Source organism: Zingiber officinale, chromosome 11A (assembly GCF_018446385.1).
Source record: "Zingiber officinale cultivar Zhangliang chromosome 11A, Zo_v1.1, whole genome shotgun sequence".
Classification (NCBI taxonomy): Eukaryota; Viridiplantae; Streptophyta; class Magnoliopsida; order Zingiberales; family Zingiberaceae; genus Zingiber; species Zingiber officinale.
Genome location: NC_056006.1, coordinates 21,044,106 through 21,063,344, shown reverse-complemented (window position 1 = coordinate 21,063,344; position 19,239 = coordinate 21,044,106).

The following is a 19,239-nucleotide window of genomic DNA, read 5'->3' as shown; positions in this document are numbered from 1 at the left end:
TTTGTGTATTTATCTATTTGTTTGGGTTAAGTTTAAAAATTTGTCTAATAATTGTAAAAATTTTATGACATTCTAAAAAGCTTGATCTAACATTGATTGTAAACAGAAAGTTATTTAGTTTCCATCTCTTCTCCCTCTATATCCGTGGGACCGGTTCTAAGGGAACCGTTGATGTGACGGTTCCACATTTTTTATTTAGTTTCCATCTCTTCTCCCTCCATATCCGTAGGACTAGCTCTAGGGGGACCGCTGATGTGACGATTCCACATTTTTTATTTAGTTTCCATCTCTTCTCCTATATTTTTGTTCATTAAAAAAACATTAGAAATTTGATGTGATAATATGAAAGTGATATATCATATTGTGAATCCGACCTTTCACGCTTTAATTATATATCATAATATCAATTATTATTAAATTTATAATATTATAATTTATTATAAGCAATTTTTTTCTATTTTATTTCTTATAGATATTTACTGATTGATTATGATAATATATGCAAATTATTGATACATATTTCGGTTATCTAAATATTTTCTAAGAATTATTGTAGACATTCAACACCTTCATCATATTTGTCAAAAGCTTAAAATTCAGATTTTATTGTGGATCTTATTATTACGATTTATTTAGAAAACTTTTACGAAATGGTTACATTTCTCAAAGTGAATACATATCCACTTATAGGTTTAGAGTCATTCATGTATAATATTCAATTCGTATCGTTGCATCATTCAATTATAGTAGAATATCTCTTATAGTGATATCCGTAATTATGAGTATACTTTAAGTACTTCAATACTCTTGTTATTCCTTTCCAATGCTCAACATCGGAATTACTCATGTACCTATTCAATTTACTCACTACGTAAGTTAAGTCTGGTCATGCACAACTCATTAAATACATCATACTTCCAATTACCCTCTCTCTATCTGAGAGATACTCTCTCATCGATTTTTTGATAGATATTGATTTGTATTTATTAGAGTTCATGCCAACACAGACCACACAGACCCTTGGTGAATTTATCATAAATCTTGTTTACATAATGAGACTAAGTTAGAACAAGTTCTTTTGATATCCTAAAAATTTATATTCCTAGAAGCACATCAATAGACTTATATTTTTTTATGTCAAATCTTGAGTTTAACATATCTTTAGTGAATTTAATTATTTTATTACTACTCTCAATGATATGTCTGTTGGAATATGTCCGATGCGGGTGCGTTCTAGAACACGTTTCGTAAACATGCACAGCAGAAAATAAAACAATAATAATTCCTAATTATTACATCACACACATCACGCGTATACAAGGATATAACATGCCAAACATAATCGCATAATTAAAGTTTTACAGGAAGTATATTTATACTAGGTATATCTTACGGATGATCTGTAACGAGAAGGGCATCAACTGTAGCGATGTTGTCGAACCTCGTCTCTATTTGTATTCACATCGAGCTCCTCAAGACAACTCCTTGAGTACAAGCCTCTCCTTTAGAAGTTACTAGCCACAATTGAAGAAGAGGGATCAAGAGGAAGAAGAAAAGAAGCACACAAGGGAGAGTTTTTCTCCCTTGTGGTGGTCACGGCAACAAGAGGGAGCACCCTCTTGTTGGCGGTGAGAGAGAGAGAGGAGAGGGAGAGGAGGATTGGGTTTCCAAAAGCCAATCAACCAAATAATAAAACTTATATCTAATTCTCTCCCAATTACATCTATATATAATCCTCTTTAATGAGTTGGATTAGAAAGCCCAAATCCAACCCATTATCTCTTAACCAAAAATTAGTCCATTAACCTCTTGGTTTGGTTCACAACTAAACAAAGTTGTTTCATGACCAATTTATGATTAAATCAAATATGGTTCAACTTTACTATAAGAGATGTAGCCATCTGCGCTTCCATTATGACAAATGTTTCTATATTTGTCTTATATATGGTCCAACCAAACATTTATCTCTTGATCTATATATCATATTCTTTAACTTGTTTTACGTCTTTTAGAGACTCATTAGTGCGTGTGACCCAATAAGTTCCCAGTTTATCTTGGTCATCCATAATTAACTATTTAATTATAGAACAATCATGAGTGACACTTAGTAGTACATCATAATCTCATATTAGCCGAAAAATCATAGTTGATCTTAGAACTAATTCTAAACCCTTCAATAGCTACAGTGAGTCATGCCTTGTTCCTTTCACTCGTCTTATACCCACTTGGTTCAGGACATGGTCTATGTGTCTGTTCCCACTAGACTGACTATGTCACACCTAGCCCAAGGAATACTTTCTCGTTCTACGGATTCAAATTACTCGTACATGTGTACAAGAGTCTTGTACTCTTAACATGTGATGCTTTGGCCAAAGACTTTGAGTAATAATCCTAACGAGTGACCATAGGGTATACGTCTTCTTGCAAGGAGCGACGAATCCTCTGTGGGCTATCCAAATATCTTCAGGCATTTTGACTTATACCTAATCATTTCGAGTCCATACCTCAATGAGGTGCTTGCTTAAGATGTCAAAGTATAAGTCTCCATGACCAAGATGACTTGTATACCTCAAGTTGAAGGAAACTTACACTTGAGCTGCAGTAAGAGCTTCATAGACATATTCATATATATGATAACCATATGAAATCTTACAGCGAGTCACTCCAATGAACTAGTTACCATAACTAGCATCCACGTTTAACTCTCGACTTCCCAATGTCTCCAGCCAGTGAGAAAATTGTTGCTTGGCGAACCAAGGAATATAACCCGTGCTAATCTTACAGAATTGATGATGTCCGAATGCATCAATTCGACGACTAGGAAAATTTCAATACATTATAATTGCACATGTAGAGATAATCACTAGTTGTGATCCAATCACAATTTCTCTCATGCTATGAATTGTATTGCGGATATTCAGTAAATGTTAAGACAATCAAACATATAATATACACTCAAATAGTGAATCTATATTTAGTAAAAATCGTAAGACGATTTCCTTAGGACATCCCTCAAAATCTAACACTCCCACTTGGCCTAATACTAATAGCCATGGTGTCTTAAATCATAAACATGGACGTGACTCTCAAACTTACTTTGTGGTAGAGTCTTTATCAAAGGATCTGCTAGGTTCCTTTCAGTGGAAATTTTCTCGAGCTATATTTCTTTCCTACTAATGATCTCCCTGATCAGATGATAGTGGTGAAGCATGTGTTTTGATCGTTGATGAGACCTTGGTTCCTTTGCTTGTGCAATAGCTCCGGTGTTGTCGCAGTAAAGAGGTAATGCTTTAACAGTGGATGAAACTACTCCAACTTCAGCAACAAATTTCTTGATCCAAACTGCTTCATTTGCTACTTCTAAAGCTGCAATGTATTCTACCTAACGGTGTCTTGCTTAGAACTTTTCCAACTAATTGCACCTCCATTTAATATGAATATAAATCCAAACTGGGACTTAGAGTCATTCTTGTCCATCTGTAAACTTGCATCTGTATATCCGTGTATGATCATATCACTATCTCCATATACTAAAAACATATCCTTAGTTCTTCTTAAGTATTTAAGGATTGTCTTGACAACCATCCAGTGATTCATTCCTGGATTAGACTGGTATCTGCTCATAACACAGAGTATACGATATGTCAGGCCTTGTACATAACATAACATACATGATAGATCCTATTACGGACGCATAAGGTATTTTATCCATGCAAATTCTCTCATCTTATGTGTGTGGGCACATAGACTTTGAAAGGTGAATTCCATGCCTCATAGGTATGAAACCTTTCTTGGATTCAGACATGCTAAATCATTTTAGCACTCTATCTATATATGTCGACTGTGAAAGATCAAGCAATATTTTTGATCTATCTCTATAGATTGTCATCCCGAGGATGTAAGTTGCTTCTCTCATGTCTTTCATGGAGAATGTTTTGGACAACCAAACTTTAAATGGCTATAAAACTAGCACATCATTTCCTATGAGCAATATGTTATCGACATATAATATTATGAATATGACCACACTCCCACTAACCTTTTGATATACACAAGATTCATCTAGATTTTGTGAGAAATCAAATTCTTTGATTGTCTCATCAAAATGGATATTCCAACTCCTTGATACTTGTTTCAGTCCATAAATGAACCGTTGAAGCTTGCATACTGTATTCTTGTTAACAAATGTGAAACCTTCGGGTTATATCATATACACGTCCTCGAGCATATTTTCATTAAAGAAAGCTATTTTCACATTCATTTACCATATCTCATAATCATGATGAGCTGATATGGTCAAGAGTATCCGAATGGATTTAAGCATGACTACATGTGAGAAGGTTTTGTCATAGTCAATGCCTTATCTTTGAGGATAGTCTTTCTCCACCAACTTTACCTTGTAGGTAATTACATTACCATCCATATCGGTTTTCTTCTTGAAAACTCATTTGCACCCTATAGGCGTTATGTCCTCAGGTGGGTCCACCAAATTCTAAACTTAGTTTTCATACATGGAATTCATTTCTGACTTCATGATTGTAAGCCACTTATCCTTTTCTAAACTATTTAGAGTCTCTTTGTAATTAGTAGGTTTCTCATCCTCAATGAGTAACATATCATTCAATTCTCTTACAAGAGATCCATATCTCTCAGGAATATTGTGTGTCTTACCTGATCAACAAGGAGGTTGTCTCATAATTAATTGTGGTTCTTGACTAGACATCTTGTTAGTGTTTATTAGAGTCTCTTGAACTTCATCAAGTTCAACTATACTCCCACTTGCTTCTTGTAAGAGAAATTCTTTCTATAGGAAACTAGCATGCTTTGAAACAAACACTTTTTGTTCTAAGGGGTGATAGAATTGGTAACCCTTAGTTTCCTTAGGGTATCCAATAAATAAACACTTATCAGACTTAGCGTCCAACTTGTCTGATATAGTCCTCTTCACATAAGTAGGACATCCACATATCTTTAAATAAGATATGAGGGGTTTGTTATTAGTCTATAGCTCATATAGAGTAGTTAAGATTGCCTTCATCGGAACTCTGTTAGCAAGTAACAGTTGTCATAAGTGCATAACCCCAAAAGATTTTGGAAAGATTTACACGATCTATCATTGACCTAACCATATCCAACAAGATTTGGTTATGCTTTTTCGATACACCATTATGTTGTGGCGTATATGGCGGAGTCCATTGAGACATTATACCATTGTTCCTTAGATAATCTTGAAACTCTTGGCTTAAAATACTCATCACCTCGATCAGATCGAAGTATCTTGATATTTTTACCAAGTTGTTTCTCTACTTTATTTCTGAATTCTCTAAACTTTTCAAATGCTTCAGACTGATATTTTATTAGACACATATACCCATAACGAGAGTGATCATCAATGAAAGTAATGAAGTAGTTATAATCTCCTAGTGCATAAGTTGACATTGGTCTACATACATCGGTATGTACAAGCCCAAGCAACTCATCAACTTGTTCACCCTTTCCAGAAAAAGGTAACTTTGTCATCTTGCTTTTTAAACATGAATCACATATATCAAATGTATCTAATTTAAATAATTCAAGAACTGTAATATTTAATAATTCGAACATGTGTTTCTACGAAGGTGACAATGCCACAAGTAAGAGGTTAATTGATTATCTAATCGGGTGCATTTATTACTCATATCGATATTGAATGCATCACTAGATGTATCTAACGTGTAGATGTCATTGCATAAAGTTCCAGTGCCATAAAGAACAATATTCAACGTTATATAATAATAATTGTTACTAAAAGTCAAATGGAAACCTTTTCTATTTAAGCAAGAAATAGAAATAATATTTTTTTATTAATGTAGGAACAAAATAATAATTATCCAGTTCTAAGATAAGTCTGCTAGGAAATTTTAACAAGTATGTTCTGATGGCGACTACAACAACCTTTACTCCATTCCCAACTTGCAAACTTGATTCTCTCTTGACGAGTCTTTTTCTATTTCTTAACCCCTGTATGTCATTACATATACGTGAGTTACACCCAGTATCCAATATCCAAGTGTCTAAGGAAATAGCATGACAATCAATAACAAAAATACCCTGAAGAGGATGGGCCATCAGATGCTTTGTTTTCTTCATGGACTCAAGACAGATTTTGTAGTTTCTTCGCCAGTGTCTCATCTTGCCACAATGATGGTGTTGGATCATGAAGTTTCGCTAGGGGGGGGGGGGTGAATAGCGATTTAAAATTTTCGAAGCGAGTAAGCACAACGGAAAGACCAAAGACAAGCCAAAGAAGACACAACGATTTACTTGGTTTGGAGCCTTTGGTGACTCCTACTTCAAGGCCCGCACACGAGGGTGCTTTCAATGGGCAATCACTATCAATTCAAAAATAGAGTTACAAGATTAAAGTACAAGAACTGATAGAAAGAAAATACTGACTATAGAATAAAAAATAAAAGACAGCACTGAGTCGGAGATCTTTTCGTAGCGTCGCAGGAGCACAGAGAAGTGGATCTTGAATTCTGAGTTGTGTTTGAAGCTCCAGCCTTGACCCTTCTTTTATAGGATGCTTGGGGCGCCTGGATCCTTTCCGGGCGCCCTGGTGTGACGTAGCAGTCCCAACCAGCGAGCTCCACGTGTTGATGCCGCGTCTTAGATAAAATTTTCCTCTGGGCGCCCGGACCACCTTTCTCCAGAAACTCCTTCTCCTGCATGACAAGGTTAGTTCGAGACAAATATATAATTTATATCCTGCAAAATAAAGTATTAGCGCAGTTTATAATTTTAACATAAAGAGTATGACTTAGATTCCATCTTTCTGAGACCAGAATCTAGTCAAGATCTCGACTTAGAGTTCCGAAATGGTTCTAAGTCGGATCAGCGCCTAAGTTCCCTTCCCGGGAATGCGTCCTCACAGTCACTCCCTTCCAGTGACTTACCTTTACTCACCTGCCAGACGTCCGGTCAGCCCTTCGACCCGTCTGGACTTCTCGCCAGCTATCCGGTCAGCCCGTCGACCTAGCTGGACTTCGTGCCAAATGTCCGGTCAGCCCTTCGACCCATTTGGACTTTGTGCCAAGTGTCTGGTCAGCCCGTCGACCCGCTTGGAGTTCGTGCCAGACATCCGGTCAGCCCGTTGACCTGTCTGGACTTCGCCTGCACATTCAATCAGAGTGTTAGACAACGATAAACCTAACTTAACCTGATTTTTCATTCATCAAAACCTGAGTTAGACCGTTAGTGTTAACCGCACTAACAATCTCCCCCTTTTTGATGGAATGACAACCTGGTTAAGTTAATGAAAAAAGTATGCAAGTAAAAAACCAAGCATGTTTTTTAAGGTTTAAGTTAGTTTTTAAATTTGACATTTGTTGCTATCCCTCCCCTTTTGACATTCATCAAATAAGGACACAAGTCAAGTGATTACGAAATACAGACAAAGTAAAACTTGCAAGAAATGATGTCAAGTTGACTTAGGGGAGTTTAAACTTTTGAAAACTTGTTTAAGGCATTAGCTTTTAGCTTTTAAAAAATAGCTAAGTTTTGAAAAGTAGTTGATTGTAGCAAGATAGCTTAGTAATTTTTAAAGATAATTTTTGCAAAATTAATTTAATTTTCAAAATGAATTTGTAAACTCAAAGAAAAAAAATTTAAAGGCTGATCTTCAAGTATAAGTTTAGGAAAGCTAAGTTTGGATAGTCTAATTTTCAAACATAAGTGTTTAAGTTCCACTTTTTTTTTAAATTTCAAAATGAGTTTCAACTTTGAAACACTTTACACACATGAGTTTTCAAAACCAAGGTTTCAAGATCAAGGTTTAGATTTTCAAAACTTTGAAACACTTTTCAAACATGAGTTTTCAAAACCAAAATTTCAAAACTAAGTTTGAAAAATCTACTTTTCAAAACTAATTAAAACTAAGTTTGCAAAAGATTCAATTTTCAAAATCTTAGTTTATAAAATCCAATTTAAAACATAGTTTATAAAAGCTGATTTTCAAAAATAGATATATCAAATTAGATTTCCAAGGATCAGATTTAAAAAGAAATTTTAAGAGAGGACATTATTTTTAAAGCGGAGATAATAATTTTGGTGCTAAGTGTAAAAAAAATGATTTAATCCTCCCCTTAAACTTGACATTCAAAATAGTTGTCTAACCAGTTAGGTACTTACTAACTATCAGAAGATAGCAGCTTTCACTTGGTTAGTCAAGTTAAGTGCATTGCAATCAGTTAGTGTTTAACTAAACTGAGTAACTTAACTTGATCAATATATGTTTGGTATTTAACGCCCAGATTTATATCGATGCACTGACATAAGCATCTTAAGTCCAGGCAACTGGCCTATACATCTCACCCCTTTCTATGTTTGTCAATCACAAGCAAGGTAAACCTAGGGTGTTGGTGAGATGCTCAAGTACTAGTCCTAGGAGAACATGATTTCTAAGGGAATTTTTCTAGTCTACGGTTAAAATTGTTTTAAAATTCTAAAAGTAGGAAAGTTTTGAAAAATAAAACAATTTTAACCTAGAATTTAAAACAATCATTTTTTAAAAACAATTTAAATTTTAATGATCCTAATCTACTAAATTAGAGCCGAACCAATCAAATCTGAAATGACAATTAATAGATCAAGATGTACTACAAAAGCTGTAATAGAGTTATAACAGAACTATGTAACAATCACAACTACTGAGATGATGAAGGAGGTGGTTCGAAACCCAAAGAACGAAGTAGTGCCAACAACTCAGTGTGACAGGTCCGGTCATCCTCTCGTAGGTCTCGTCGTAGGTCGGAGATCTCCTACCGCACATCTCGTCGCAAATCGAAGACCTCCTGTCGCACCTCTCGTCGTAGGTCGGAGACCTCTCGCCGTATGTCTCGGTGAAACTCGGAGGTCTCGTGCTGGAGGCTCGTCATAGCTCTCTCTAATCTAGATACTCGATCGGGTAGAGTGCGAGGAGCGGGACGTGGTGCTCGAGCTGGTGGTGGGGCAGGAGTGGCCTCCTCAGGAAACAATGCGAGCATAAACTCATTCTGTTCTGCCTCCTCCTGCTAGGCATCTGGGTCAGGCTAGTGTTGTGCCCCCTCTGCCAAGACATAATCCCCTCATCATCTATATGGACACCAGCTAGGAAAAAATTCCTAGCTCCTACAACGTCAAACTCGGTCATAGGGCGGATATCACCTCTGGTGACATCAATGCCCAAAGAGGCAATATATGCTGTCAGGATGTGACAGTATGGCATATGAACTCGTCCACTAGTCACGAATCTGGACGAGTAGATGATGTAGAAAAATATGTAAACTGATGTCAATATCTAACCTATGACACAAGGCATAGAGAAGAAAAGAGTGGAAAGGACGCATCACCGCAATATCGCGGGTGGTCAATGGTAGAATGCAAAAGACTAAGACCTTATAAAGGGCGTAGTCCTGGACTCGAAGAGCAACTGACCAAAACTGGGTCACAGTGGGTACTCGCTCGCCCCCAAAAAAGTATGAATAAATCGTATCAAGAGTAATATGCGAGTAGGGATCTCCAAATGGTAGATCCCTGGGAGAATACCACTGAAAGAGACAAGTGGATGGTCGTAACTCTAAAAAGTCCTGGATGACACTGGGGGATAGCGTGATATCAGTACCAGCTACCCCAGTAGTATAGGTAAGGTCATCTACTTTCACTAGGTTGTTATAAAACTCAGTACACAGTCCTATGTTTACTGAACTAGTACAGTAAACAAGTTTCTGCAAGTTATAGTGGTTAATAACCTCTATAACTGGAACGCTAGAACGTAAAAAGAACTCTCTATCAAGACATTTAGTCCTAATGGTCATATAAACGGTCGACTCAAACTTAACCCTAAGTTCGTCAGTGGGAAACCTAAGGTCAATACTAGCAGTGGAAGGCCCAACACCAAATTTAAAACGTTTCCTAAATTATGAAACAAAATTATACTAATTAAAGAAAACAAACATGCAACAAATTTTTAAAAATTTAAACAGAAGACAAGAATTTTACCGAGGAGTCATCGTAAAATATTTTTAGAAGTGACGACCTCGGTTGATTCACAACAGCGTATTAATCGCAGAACGAAGTAAAATTTAATTTTTAATCACTCTCGCAATAAAGCTCGGAAGGAGCCTTGACGAAAGTAAGAAGTTTGTGGTGCGAGTGGAGGGGGTGCCTGTTGGTGCAATATCCCTCAGGTTAAGGTTGACCTGGTTGACCAAGCTTGAGTCTTGATTTGGGTTTCAATGTTTGACAATACAAGACTTCGATGATATGGACAAGTGCAGGTGCAGTTGTCATATGGGGAGATTGTTTGGTACAATTTCCCTCTGATCAGGTTGGTTGAAGAAGAGTCAAGTAGATCCTAGTGAGTGAAGCTAGGTGAAAGTCCTGGTGAGTGAAGCTAGACAGAAGAAAATCCTAATGAGTGAAGCTAGTTGAAAGTCCTGGTGAGTGAAGCCAGGCAGAAGAAAATCCTAGTGAGTGAAGCTAGGTGAAAGACCTGGTGAGTGAAGCCAAGCAGAAGAGAAGTCCTAGTGAGTGAAGCTAGGCAGAAGGGAAGTCCTGGTGAGTGAAGCCAGGCACGGGGAAATCCAGATGGGTCAAGGTTGACCAGACATCTGGTGAAAGTCCAAGTAGGTCAAAGGAATTGACTGGATACTTGGCACGAGAAGGGAAAAGTCCAAGTAGGTCAAGGGAGTGACCGGATACTTAGCACGATGAGGAAAAGTCCAAGTGGGTCAAAGGGATTTACCGGACACTTGGTGAGGGAGTCCTAGCAGGTCAAGGGTGATCGGATGCTAGACATGATGAACCAACAGGTCATGGATTGACCGGATGTTGGTTTGGGGGCTTGGGACTTGGTTTTGGGCAAAAACCAATGTCTGGATCGATCAGCCGATCGATTGGCTGACGCCAAATCGATCGGCCGATCGATTGGGAAGGTCCCCGCGACAAGTCTCGAGTAGGCAAGCCGCAGAGCGCACAGAACGCCTCTGGATCGATCAGTGGATCGATCCAGAGATCCCAATCAATCAGTGGATCGATTGGGGTGGCGCGTTCTTACGCGATAAAGGCTGGATCGATCAGCCGATCGATCCAGGCTATTCCAGAGAGCATAGAGGTGCTCTGGATCGATCGGTTGATCGATCTAAAGCCTCCCCGATCGATTGGGAGTAATCCAATCGATCGGGATCCGACCGTTGACGTCGTATTTAGTTACAGGCGCTCGATTCCTTAGAGACAAGAACTCAGAACTCGCATGATTCATCTCAGATCCTCTCCAGCGAGCACAGCAGCTCTCCACACGTCTTCTCCACTCTACCACCAGTTCTTGAAGGGCTCTTGGAGCAAGGTTTGCTAGTGATCCAAGATCAAGAGGCGGGCTACAACAAGAAGTTAGGGTTAGGGTTTTCACTGCATAACTTGTAAGCTTTTGCTTGTATTTTGTTTCCCTTTCCTTCTTCTTGTATTGAGAGTGTTGTAGGGCTTCTCCGCCTTTAGTAGTTACCATAAAGGAGTGTTATTCATAGTGGGGGGTGTGTGTGTGCGTAGATCCTTGGATTAGTCACCTCTTGTGAGATGGATACCAAGTAAAATCCTTTTGTTAGCGTTGTATGCATTTGTTTCTTCGTATTTCCACTGCACATCTTTGAAGAAACAACAACGAAACACACGAGGAATGCACCGAGCTATTCACCCCCCCTCTAGCTACATTTTCGGTCCCAACAGTGCCCCTGCCCCCCTATATATAGGGGGCTCCGAGCGCCCGGACCCATTCCGGGCGCCCGAGGTCAAGTGGGGCGGGGTGCCCGAAGTCCCTTCCAGGTGCCCCGGGTCAGTATTCCAGGGGTGGCCGCCCCTGGTTTTTGACTCCGGTTTAGTTTTTTTTATATAAGTATTTAAGTTGAACGAATTTTTTTTGAAAAAAAAGGTTTTTAAAAAAATTTAAATTACAAAAACAAATTTTTAGGTTAAAAAGTAAATTTTTAGGTTAAACGAAAGAAGTTTTGACAAAAAATGTCCAAGCCGAGATTCGAACCGTGGACCTCGGACCTGAACCGAGCTTTAACCGAATCTAGCCAGCCAACTGCTCCACAACCTTTTCGTGAACATATAGGAACAAAATTTATATAAGTAGTAGAAGTTAATAACAGGAAATAATAGGAAGAAAAGGGTTGCAGCCGAGATTTGAACCCACAAGTCGAGCCTTAAGCAAAACGCAACCAACCAAGTGTTCCACGGGAGTTTTGTTAATCAAGTAGGGAACAAAATATATATAAGTTATAGTTGAAACCGAAAATAACCCTAAGTATAAAGATTTAATTTCTTTTCCCGAACCCCTAAATCTCGTTTTCCCTTTCTTCCTCTCGCGACGGCGCTATTCCCCTTCTTTGTGCGATTCTTCTCGGGCGAAAGCGCAGCCAAGGCTAGGGCTCCTCCTCTCGGGTGACGGCAGTGAAGAAGCAAGGTCATTCCGTCGAGGAGGGCACGCGGACACAGAGAAACGCCGAGGTTGGGAACTCATCCGAACCCTAGATCTCTCTCTCGGTTCTAAGTCCAAGCAAACCGTTATAAGTGCTTCTCACCTGCAGTAGGAGTAGCTTCCGGAATTGTTTTCCTCTCGTTTACTGTCGTCGCATGTTTTTTTAAGAATTTTGTTGCGTGTGGAAACCCTAAACCTCATATTTAGATGTTCTTTGTGACCTTAATGGGCATGACCGGCTTAGGTCTTCCTGATAGGCAAGGGGCATAGAATTTTTGGAGAATTTCCCATACTGTTTAGATCTGGTGTCATTTAAAGGGCACGGGCAGTTCCTTAATTATTTTCCTTGAGTATGTAGTAAACCTCTAGTTGCTGTTTTGCCATGCCCGAACAATTTCCCCCTTGTCTTTCAGTTTTTGGTGAAATTCTCACTATCCAGCAAGCATGATCGACTGTTTTCTTTCCCTTGCATTTCAGTTCTAGTGTTGTGGCATCCGTGCATTGCTCGTAGTAAGTGTTTGTAGAAGCATGAAGATTAATTCCACAAGCAAGAACAGCCTTATAGTTAGTGTGTCAGATATGGTTTCTTTGGTAAATTAATGAGTATGAATAGCTTTAGGTCAGCAATTCAATTTAGTTCTTTTTGCAAATATTATTAAGCATGGACAACCGACCTTCTCTTTAGCTTTGCAGTTTTATTTTCCTTGCAAATCAGTGAGCTTGAATGGTCTATTTTAAAGCATGTAAATCTTAGATTTCTTTGTTATTGGACAGCATGTTCAGTTAGATGCAAATTCCTTATTTTCACAGCAAGTCTTAACGAATTAAACTCGTTCTATGCAACTCTAGAATTTATATGCACATATAGTGTTCTATAAAATCCTTTTAGGGATTTATGAGAAATTATGAGTAGAGAAAAGACCAAGGTCTAGTTAGAAAAGATAACAAGTAATTTAAAATAAGAGGCTAGTACCCGACTTTCAAGGTTGTCGTTAAACAAATCCAGGTGACCAATTCCAAGGTCTTGCCCTGGTAAGACCAAGGTCTTTACCCTCATAGGATTAGAGGCTCGCTACCTCAGTCTCTATTAGAGAGCGTGCATTTGGTACTAAGCCTGGGCCCAAGAAAGAGAAGAAGAAAGTTAAATATTAATTCCAAGTATAAGGTTATAAGTAAATGAAACAAGTATCACCTATATTTAGAACTAGCAAAGTTTAGCTCTTATAATTCTAAGCATATAGTATTGGTTTTCATTTGCTTCCTTATGAGTTTATTGAGCATGATTAGCTTTATTTCCAGCATGCAGATTTATTCTTGTATATCATGAGTATGCAGATTATTTTAGTGCTTTGCTATTAGATGAGCATGTGTAGTTTTTCTTTTTAGCATTTCAGTTTTAGCATCCTTTGTATCTTATGCACTTTCGAGTTTTTGTGAGATAGTTTAGTATTTACTAAGCATTTCGCTTATAGATTTATTTTCCTCCTACTGCAGATAAAGGAAAAGCTAAAGTATAAAGAGGAAGGCGACAAGGAGGATGCGTGATGGATGTGTGTGATGTTGAACTATGGAAGCCTCGAGACTTGGCTAAGAAGTTGTTTAGAGTCCTTCTTTAATGTTATTAGAGAAGTTGAGATTGTTAAAGAGTTGTTTCCTTTTTCTTATGTTGCTAATTGAGTCTATTCCGCATTGTTAGTTTGGTTGTTTCCCACTGTTGGAGCTTTATTCATTTGCTATTGCTAGAATAGTTTTTTTTAAGTTGTTGTGTCTTATTACTGCGTGGTTGTGAAATATATATACCAGCTGATGATTTATTTTGCATGTATTGATGATTATTGTCACCGGTACAGGGGAGACTCTGCTTAAATTTTTCGGTAGGAACTTCTCTGGGGCTGTGATAAATTTAAGTGTTGCTAATAATAGCATAAGTAACACTAGTAAGTAGAGTAATAGTTAAGTAACGGCCACCCTCAGAGTGGTAGTAAGGAGGTGGGTCGTTACAAAAGATTTGCGTATGTTTTTTGTTGTGTTCTTTTTGCCTGTGGTCATAGCCTCCTTATATAGGAGCTTAGACCCATAGAACTAAGTCCGAATGAGTTTATGAGTGCTCGAAAATAAAGAAGTCAAGGGCTGTGTTTAACATAATTTTATTAAAATAGATTCATCCTCATGTGACGATGCTTCAATTACGTTAATCGTCTTATTTCCCAGGAGAAAACGACAAAACTACAATCGCAATCCAATATTAGTTGTTTATGTTAGTGCAATTTGCACTAACAATCTAACTCAGGTTTTGATGAATGACAAGTAAGTTAAGTTAGGTTCTATTGTGATCTAACCACATGATTAAGTATGCAGTACGAAGTCCAGATAGGTCCTGGAAGGAAATCCAGCTAGGTCAATGGGTCAACCGAATAATTGGTACGAAGTCCAGATAGGTCGACGGGCTAACCGAATATCTTGCAAGAAGTCCAGTTAGGTCAATGGGCAGACCGGATAGCTGGCATGAAGTCCAGACAGGCCGAAAGGCTGACTAGATGTTTGGCAAGTTGGTAAGTTAAGGTAAGTCACTGGAGGAGAGTGACCTTGTGAGGACAAGTCCCTGTAAAGGGGACAGTAGGCATCGGTCCAGGTTAGGTCTATTTCGAATCCCTAATCTGAGATCTTAACTAGTTCCTGGTTATGGGAGGACAGGAACTAATTCATATTGCTCATTATTATTGTGCTAACATTTGTCTTGCAGGTTATTATTTTGTTTATTGGACTAACATGATTTTGCAGGACAAAGGAGCAAAATTGCCTTCGGATGAACAGTTCTGAAGGCGCCTTCAAGCTTGATGGAAGGCACCTTCGTACTATTCATAGAAGGCGTCTTCCATGGCTATGGAAGGCGCCTTCCCCAAAGTAAATTTTGACCTGTTCGGTGATAAGCTCCAGCAAATTTTTCGGATAGATTTTGACTCATTGGAGGCGCCTTCTACGCCTATAGAAGGCGCCTTCCACAGCCTATATAAGGCAGGCTCGACCAAACAACCTTCAACAACTTCCATACGAGCTACTACGCACCTGTTTGAGGTTTTGACTGCTCCGAGGCCCTGCTATGATTCTGTTGTGAAGCTGTTGTGCCTGATAACTACTCTGAGGAGTTTCGATCGAGGCCGACAGACCGACATCTACACGAGCGCTCCCACTTTCAATCCCCAAAGTGTCGGTAAAATTTAACTTGTGTAATTAATTATTGCAAAAGGACAAGTGCAGGGTGTTGCACTTGTTCGAACTTTCCTTTGTATTTTAATCCCCTCTTATGGAGGTACTGGAAGTGGCTTATAGTGAATTATCCATGGATAGGTCCGTGGGACCTGAGTTTTGGAGTAAGAGTCGCTGAAGGCTCCGAACCAATTAAAACCTCCCGTGTTTCTTTGTGTTCTCATTCCGCTTTAATTTTTGGCTGCATTCTTAATTTTCAAAATGTTTTTAAGACACGTGATTCCCCCCCCCCCCCCCCTTCTCACATGCACCTCGATCCAACAAGTGATATCAGAGTAGGTTCTGCTCTGAATTGGTGCAACCACCAATCAAGCCGGGGGAATCATTTTTTTTAATTTTTCGCAATCTATTTGAATTGGTAAAACTTTACCTATTCAATATTTTTTTCATTCGATTTTAAACTTGAAGTTGGTGCAACACCTCTCAAGTTCTTATATATTTTTTTATCTCAAATTCTGCTAATCCAAGACCAAGTCTTGGTACCTCTTTTTTAGTTTTCTATCTGCAGTTGTGAAATGACCCAAAACAAAGGATACAACACTGTTCGTCCCCTACTCTTCAACAGGGATGATTTTCTGTACTGGAAGAAGTAGATGAGGTGTACCTGAAAATGGACTTCGACTAGTGGTTCACCGTCACCAAAGGGTACAAGGCACCAATGGATAGCATCAGAATTCCAATGGACCCGGAAAATTGGAATTCGAAAATGAAGAAAAAAACACAAATTGACTTCAAGGCCCTCAACACAATCCAGTGTGAGCTAACAAAAGAATAGTTGAACCGCGTCGGCCCTCACGAAAATGCCAAAGAGTTATGGGACAAAATTCATAAAACTACACGAGGGGACCAACGACGCAAAGGTAAGGAAAAAAAACTTATATCTAAATAAATTGTTTAATATAAAAATGCATGTGAGACTGCCAATCAACTACACGCGAAGATAAAAGATATCCTCAACGGACTTCACACCATCGACCACCAGATGGAGAACCAGGATCTAATTAGGTATGTTATAAACGTGTTTCCTCGAAATGCACTGTGAGCATCCATCGTGGATGGCTAAAAAATTTTGAGGAATTTGTCAAAATTAAAATTAGATGAACTATTTTGTGAATTAGAGCTACATAAACATACTAACACCCAAATCGAGAAAGGTATTGCTCTTACTGTAGGGATATCAAAAGAAAAGTCTAGAACTAAATCTGAACCTGAAATTGAGTTTTGACCAAGACTCAGATGATGAAGAACACCTGGTGAACCTGGTAAGAAAGATGTTCACTAGGAGGAAGAAGAATTTCAGCAAAAGGGACTTGCAAAAGATCAACTCCACCTCTAAGTCTAACAGCAAGAACGTGACCTGCTTCAGATGCAACAAAAAGAGACACTACAAGACTGATTGATTGAATCTGAAGAAAAAGAAGACCCTTAAAGCGACGTGAGACAAATCATCCAGAGACGAATTAGATGGTGAAGAACCGCAACACATCAACTACCTCGTGCTGATGGCTTACGAATCAGAATCGGAGAGCGAATCAGAAGACGGGTCCGAACTCGAATCGAGCCACGAGTCTGCACTCATTTCCGAAGGTTCCGATGAGGTCTGCTTTACTTTAAGCAAAATATTTTTTAAAATTATTGCATGTTTAAATAAGAAATTAACTAACTCTAAAAATTGCATAAATGAACTAATAAAAGAAAATAACTAACTTAATAAACAATTGAAATCAAGTTCAACAACTGAACCAATTCAAGCTGAAATCCCAACTCAAGTTGCAAAACTTGAGGAGGATAATCTCAGACTGAAAAATAAAATAATTGAACTAAAAGAATTACTACAAAATTTCACAACTAGATCCAAGTATCTCAACATGATACTTGGATTAGAAAGAGTTGTGTACAACAAGTCCAGACTCGAATACAAGTTCAGCTCAACCAACAAATCCTTTATATCATTAGTTAATCAAAATAAGACTCAAACTAAAGCTTGGGTTTCAAAAGAGTGTCTAACCACGTAAGTAGGAATCAACCAATATTATGTACCTAAAAATGAGATCCATTATATAAAATCAAATTCAACTAGAAACCTAAAGTTAAACCAAAATAAATCTTCAAAACTAAATTCTAAACTTAAAAATGAAATAAAATCAAACAAATCGAACTACCATCAAGTCCACTATAACTATAAAAGTAATCAACACAAATCCAAAACTTAAAAATTCTAACTCAACAATTCAAGGGGAGGCTCCAAATTAGTTGGCACCTCCAAAATAATAACTTACCCGGTTGGATAATTAGGACTAGCCAAAATAGGGACAATAGTTTAACTTGACAAATGTATTGGTGAAGTTTTGTATGATAGTAGGTTAGGGAAACTCTGTCTATGCATGTCTAGGAAGATATGACTTCGACCTGATGCATTTGACTTAGTGGAACTAACTAAAGCTACCTCTTACGAATCCTAACTAGTTAGATCAAGGTTTTATACTAAGTTCAGTGGATAAGACTATTTGGAAAACCTCAAAGGCATGGTTACTCTAATGATGTCCAAGTGACTAACCATAGCCCAGAAATTTATCCAAAGAATGTTTGTTTGTTGAACCCAAAGTTAAACCAAACCATGAAATTAAACTTAACTCATCTCACAAAATTATATGATTCTCTGATTGAAAACATAGATCGGGTGAGATGAGTAAGGACTTTAAAATTATATTTAAAATTAAAAATTTATATAAAAATTAAAATTTAACTTAAAATTAAAAATTTAAACTTGAAGTTAAAATTTAAACTTAAAATTAAAATTTAAACATAAATTTAAAATTAAAATTTAAAATTAAAATTTAAACATAAATTTAAAATTAAAAATTAAAATTTTAAATTAAAAATTAAAATTTAAAATTAAACTTTAAATTTAAAATTTAAATTTAAACATAAAATTTAAATTTAAATTAAGCTTAAAATTAAAATTTTAACTTAAACTTAAAAACTAAAGTTAAAAATTTAAACTTAAAGTTAAACTTAACTTATTCACCCTAATCGAATCCCAAATCAAGATTAATCTAAATTGGTTTTTAACTTCTACCTATTATAGAAAACCAAGTGGGTATTGGATAGTGATTGTTCCAAACACATGTTTGGGGATCACACCAAATTCACTCAATTAACATACAAAAGCTTATGAACAATTGCCTTTGGAAATAACGGTAAACTCAAGATAATTGGGATAGGTAATATTGAACTCAAAACTGATTCTACTATTAGGAAAGTATTACTTGTTGAAAATATCAAATACAATCTTCTTAGCATTAGTCAATTGTGTGATTCTAGATATAAGGTTAGGTTCCTATCCTCTAAATGCTTGATTCAGCACATAGATAACCCTATCATAAAACTAAAAGGGTTTAGGAAGGACAATATCTATGCAATTAACCTAACTTCTTCCTCACTTGAGTATCACTTGAAACAAAAAGAAAAACCTGGTT